Genomic DNA, 6,000 nt, shown 5'->3' on the forward strand with positions numbered 1-6,000 from the left:
GTGATTTCTGTTGATTTACTTTTTACACCTTGTGAGACAGAAGCAGAAGGATATTTGATTGCAGAAGAGGAAGGAGCTGTGGTGGTGGACGCAAGAGGTTGGAGAGATTCAAGAAAGGGTCATGAGCCGAGGAATCCAGGTGGCCTCCAGTAGCTGGAAAAGACAAGGAACTGAAATCTCCTCCAGAGCCTCCAGAAGGAGCCAAGCCTGCCAAGAACTTGATTGTAGACAGTGAAATTGATTTCAGACATTTTGCATGTAGAAATACAAGAAATAAATTTGTTTTAAGTGATCAAGTTCATATTGAACCTTGAGTTTGGTCTGTTGGCTTTGCAGCACTGGTAGGATGTACTCACAATCGCCTGTTGGGACGCACTGAGGTGGACCTGAACGTTCTTGAGACACCCGGCTAAGCTGGATGATATCTTTATTGGAGTGACGTTTCTTTTAATCCCTTTCACATTTCACCATCTTGGAGTCCAGCATACTGTGGTAAAGATGTGTTTTAATTCTGAATTCTGTCCTCTTATCAGCTACTCTGCTAGTACCAAGTTAGACGTTTTTAGTGCGGAAGGAAATGCAGATTGAGAAGGAAGATAAACACCAAAGTCCCAAATCGGTAGGGTGAAAACGTGTCTGTGATTAAAACTACACTGATGTAGGTGAGGACTGATAAGCCCTGCAGATGCAGGTGGCGGCCTCACGGTGAGACTGTGGCTGGAGGGGGCTGAGCCCGCTGAGGGTTGGTGTTCAGGCTGCAGGTGCCCGGGGAGCACTGTGCTCACAGCACAGAAGTAAGTCGCCGAGTCTGTGGTCTGGGAAGAGGAAATGTTCAAGGAGCTGCGGCGTTCTTTAGCGACTGTCGTGGCACTGAATCTTCCATCATGCTTTGTCCCTGAAGCAACGTAAAACAGGTGGATGAGGCGGCCCCCAGGGTTCTGATGATACCAGTGCACACTGGTCACAGAGCTGGAAAACTTGCACCACAGCGTGGAGGTGGCTCCCTCCTGGAGAATCAGGACTGGAGGACTCTGCTCCACATCCTCCCCTGTCACACCTGATGAGAAACAGAGAAACAGTCACAGGCAAGGGTAACTAACTCCTACAAAACCCTGAAAGTGCCCCCGGGGATGATGAGAAGTCTAGAAAGTCTGCAAGACTTGTCAGCTCCCATCCCTCCCCCCTCAACAACACTGCAGCTGCTCAATCCTGCAGATTCCCTGCAGGGCAGCCCCAACTCACAGCAAACTTGGGCAAACAAAAGCCCCAGCACAGCGCCCACCAGCCTCTTCATGACGCCTCACCTTCTTTCTGGGAGGTTTCCACTGTAAGATACTTAACTCATCAGATGGTGAGTCTCATGATTGGTTCTGGAAACATTCCAGCCCCTGAAACCAATCAGCTCACCCAACAAATCCTGCTCAAGCCCACACTTTGTGACAGGAAGCCCCACCCTCCTGCCTCAGCTGCGCTCAGACGAGTGACAAGGGCTGGAGGGAAAGTGGGAACAAGAGGGGTCATTATTTTATGACTGAGGGACGTTTTTTCTGAGAACATTTCGCAGAAGACAGACTCTAATTTGGAATTTGAGGGAGGGGGTGGTAATTTTCGGAAAGAAAAAACAAAAGTAGTTATCTAGCCTGATCCTTCTTCTCAGATGGCATGGATGTAGTAGATTCTTGCGTAAGGAAAGTGTTTCCCAGGAGTGCTGAGGATCCATGATTTCACGTCTCTTACATTCTCATCTGTGGTTCTGAAGGATGCTCACAACTCAGCACAGTATTCACAGCAGTTGCTGATGCTGCCTAGAGCACTTTGCAGTATTACACAGTATTACTTTTAACTGTATATCTTTATTCTAGTCTGAACCTCCATAATGAGTGATATTATTTACTGTAGCCACAAGATAGACATTGAAACTAGAACTGTAAATAGTTTTATTTCTCTTAAAACTCTGTCATTTAAAATTAAATGTACAAATTCAGTTGTATATGCATTTTAACACCTGTTTCTTTTACATTTTAAAATCTTTTTTTTTGTATTTTCCTTTTTAGATATAGTAGTTTATTTTAAAAGAAAAATAAGTGGTTTCGAAAACATATGAAAATAACTCTCATTTGAGCTCTTACCTCAGACTCTGTAAATGATAATAATTCTCCATAGTTGGACTTGAAGCCAAAAAGGATGGGAAAGGAGGCCCTGTGTACTTTCATTGAAGTAGAAAATGAAGTGATCTGCAGACAGTGAAGATCTGATGGACAGTTGAAGGATGTGGCAAATGTTCACTAAAAGCCTTGGGAGGAATAGTGTAGAAAAATAAAGATGATTAGGAATCAGTAATTTTTATTGGACACAGTGGGATGAAAAACTGATTCAAAAGGGAGAAAAGAGGAGACAGGTGCCCTAGGTGGGTCACTCAGAACCACCAACGCCAAGATCCCACTTGAAACTTTGGCATGACACTGTGATTAACTTACAACGCCTGTTACTGGGCACTGCTGCGGGGAGAAAGCCTTTTCCCTTTATACAACATTGTCCGGATGTACCAGGAGAGATAAGGAGCTGCACTGTAGGAATAGCTGCACCTCAGCCCCAGGGGGGCTCCTTCAGAGACAGTGATGTGACCATCAGGCTGGGCCACTGACTGGGCTCCAGTTCCTCCTGCAACGTCAATGCTGAGTGAGACCAAGACAGACCTACTTAGAACAAGACAGTGTTCCAGGCTGAACGATGTTCCTTCTGCAAAGGCAGGAGCATGTAGTACAACGTTACTTACTCACTGTGAAGGGCATTCCAAGCAGCAGGAGGGTCCTTGAGAACATGGCTATGCAGGGAGGAAGCGGAGAGCTGTTCTCTGGAAGCTCCCCCATGAAGAGCAGAAAGTAATGTGCCAGACTGTGAGGAATTCTTTTAACTGGGAAAATCTGAGATCCAAGAGATCCCTGTTTAGGCAAGTTCTAGAGACTATTAGGAGGAGGTGCTTCCTTAACCTTGACTAATCCGGGTGTTGAGCCTGTTCAGAATGTGCACCTGGGTGATCTGTGACTTAAGGGGCTCCTAGGAGGGAAGCAGAACTTTCATTCGGGGGGGGTATTTCCAGTTTATGCAACATCGCCCCCTGGAGGCCAACAATAGAAACAAATAAAGTCTCAGGCTTTTCTGCCCCATCTCCTTCCTGCTCTGATCTAGGCTTGAATTTCTTAGCATTTTAACCTGATTAAAAGTAGTATTTTCAGGAGTCTGGATTTTAAGGTTCTTTTAATATTATTAATTAAGTAGCATTATTTAGTCCTTCAAAGTTAATCATCCTCATTTTATAAATGAGGAAACTGAAGAAAGGAGGAAGGATGTTATGTATCCAAGGCCACCGTAAGTGACAGCTTGGAATCTGTCCCATTAGTGTGATTCAAGAATCTGTGTTATTGGCCACTGATAATTCAGCAGCACAGCTTTTAGACTCGGCGTTGTCCTCACCTATTAGAAGGCGAATCAAGTCCTTTTTTCAGGTTAAAATATTTGCCCAAGGACATATAAGGATTAAATGTTAATTCTACTAGACTCCACACCTAGTTCCCGATACGCTGTTCTCTGGGATACAGTGCTGCTCTTTGAGAATAGATGTCATTTCACCAACACACACACTCAGAGCAAAACTCAGAAGATAACAGAAACTAAAGAAAATCCCCTAGGAACCCAAACACTGACAGGATGGGCAGTGGAAATAGTATCAGAGAAACCTCACAGGGTAACCAGGGAGGTACGTGGCAAATAATAGAAGCCTGGTGTCCTGACAGAGAAGGAAAGAGGAGTTTCAAGAAGGAAGGGGCTGTACAGCAGAGCAATTGCTGTATAAATGTCTGTCCAGTGAGATGATGACTGAAAAGTGCCTATTGGATTTTAGCAGCACAAAGATCATGATTTGAGTCTTTCAGCAGAAGCTCAACTGCAGTAAAGATGAGACAAGGGAGAAAAAATTTGAATATAGAAATCTCATTCTAGAGACTGACCTGTGAAGGGGAAGAAAGAGACATGGTGTTAAAGACAAGGATGTTGGAGTGGTAATAGTGGGGTTTTTAAAGATTGGGATGTATTTACATGATTTTGGGAAGGACTATAAGCAACGTATGAAAGTTCTGCAGAGACAGGTAGGAAGGAATACGGAACACAGGTAGGAGGACTAAGATTTGGCAAGAGGAGAAACAGTTGTGTCCAATTTTACTAGAATGAAGGGGGAAAGAATTGTTTGGGTTTCAGGATGTGAAGGCAGAAACTGGGAATATCTATTAGCTTTCAATGGAATCTTTTGTTGTTGTTGTTGTTGTTCTTATAAACAGGAATTAAGTGCCTCCCAAGAGAGTGAATACAGGAGGTTCTGGGTTAGGAAGCCGGAGCAGCAGGAGAAGTTTGGAACAGTCGCTGTAGGAACTGACAGTGAGAGAGAACTACAGAGAACAAGAATACTCTCCCGGAAACACCGCAGGTCTAGTTAGTGTTGAAGGTGACAGCACGTTTCAGGGACACCAGTCTGTACATGCGTGTGATTTTCTTGAACTCTGCTTGTCAAATAAACACAGTAAGAAGGCAGATATTTATGCATGATTGGGATTAATAAGATCACTGATATGACACAGAAGTGGGGCAAGAACAGTGAGGGTTAGAGATGATGGCTTTTCTCAAGTCTTAATGCGTGATTTGTCCTCTAACATCTTGGTGTTTTGCTCTCAAATGTGCATCACCTGCTGGGATGGGTACTATGGTCCATTTCTGTGACTTTCCATCTGATTCATTGTTTGGCTTTTTTTGTTTTTTTCTTACTACTTCTTCCAGTAAGGCAAGAGTGAACAACAATAGTTTTTAGAGGTTGACAAACTCACATTTAAAAATAAATTTAATAATTGGTGCTAGCACTTATTAAGATTGTAAATATTGGCATCTTTTAGAATCTCTTGAAGGCTTAGTGTTCTAATACATAGAGTAAGTCTCAGAATAACTCTTCATGAAATGGTATGAAGATGAAAATATAAAATATATTTAGGGCTTTCCTAAAAAAGACACTGACTTTAGAGGCCAAAAAGAAATCCTAGGTAGATTTGACATTATAAGAGGTAAAAATCTCATTTAAAAAATAAAAGGAAGAATGATAGGATATAATACAAAAAATAAAAGCAACATATTATCTAAGATATAAAAATAATTCCTACTGATAGAAATTAAAATAACCTTATTGAAAAAAAATCAAAAATTAAGAATAAATGTATGACCAAGGTCAAATGACAGAATGCCACTGTATAGAGCAATGTTGACTTGAACGCTCTAAGGATCCGGAAAATGCATGTAGAAGGATTATATTTGGATGGTTACAATGAAAAATACTGGCAGTTCCCAACTGGTAGAAGATGCAAAATCCACATTTTCACCCACTGTTGAAGTGTCACTGTTTACACCACACGGAGGGCAAGTTGTCACTCTCTCCAAAAATTTTTAAATGCATCTTTTTTGGACATACCAATTGCACTTTTAGAAATCTTATAAAAATTTCCATGTATATACAAGATTGAATCTACAAAGATGTGTAAGACAACTTTCTTTATGGCAGCAAAGAAACAGAAACAAATATTCATTAATAGGAAAGTAATTACTTTAATGATGGAATGTTTCAAAGTGCTAAATAGGCATCAAAAAGCATGATGTGGACCTCTGTGCTGTTTTCAACTCTAGAACTATTTCCAGGACAGCATTAAACAAAAATAAGGTGATTCTTCCCTCATAAAGGGAAACGCCCTCGCAGACAAGGCTGCAAAGCTGCAGCCAGAGAACAGCGGCCTTACAAGCTGCAGCTCTGCTACCTGAGGACCAGCCTCTCCCAAGAGCACCATCCTATGCACTTGAAGAGGTTCAATGGGCTAAACACAGGGGGATAGAAAAGAATCTTTGTGGTGGCTGACAAAAGATAATAAGCTCCGCATTCCTGGGGACAAACAATGCAAAATAATTAAGCAT

General features: G+C 42.2%; 1 long non-coding RNA gene across 1 annotated transcript; it reads right to left on the minus strand.

The window, feature by feature from the left end:
* Positions 1-919: 919 nt before the first annotated feature.
* LOC141577936 (uncharacterized) lies at positions 920-3,022 on the minus strand. The gene is made up of 3 exons (XR_012507591.1): positions 2,777-3,022; positions 2,130-2,293; positions 920-1,057 (listed from the first exon to the last, which is right to left on the minus strand). It is a non-coding gene; the product is annotated as an uncharacterized LOC141577936 (long non-coding RNA).
* Between the last annotated feature and the right edge of the window lie 2,978 nt (positions 3,023-6,000).

Source organism: Camelus bactrianus, chromosome 6 (genome assembly GCF_048773025.1).
Source record: "Camelus bactrianus isolate YW-2024 breed Bactrian camel chromosome 6, ASM4877302v1, whole genome shotgun sequence".
In the NCBI taxonomy this organism is placed as follows: Eukaryota; Metazoa; Chordata; class Mammalia; order Artiodactyla; family Camelidae; genus Camelus; species Camelus bactrianus.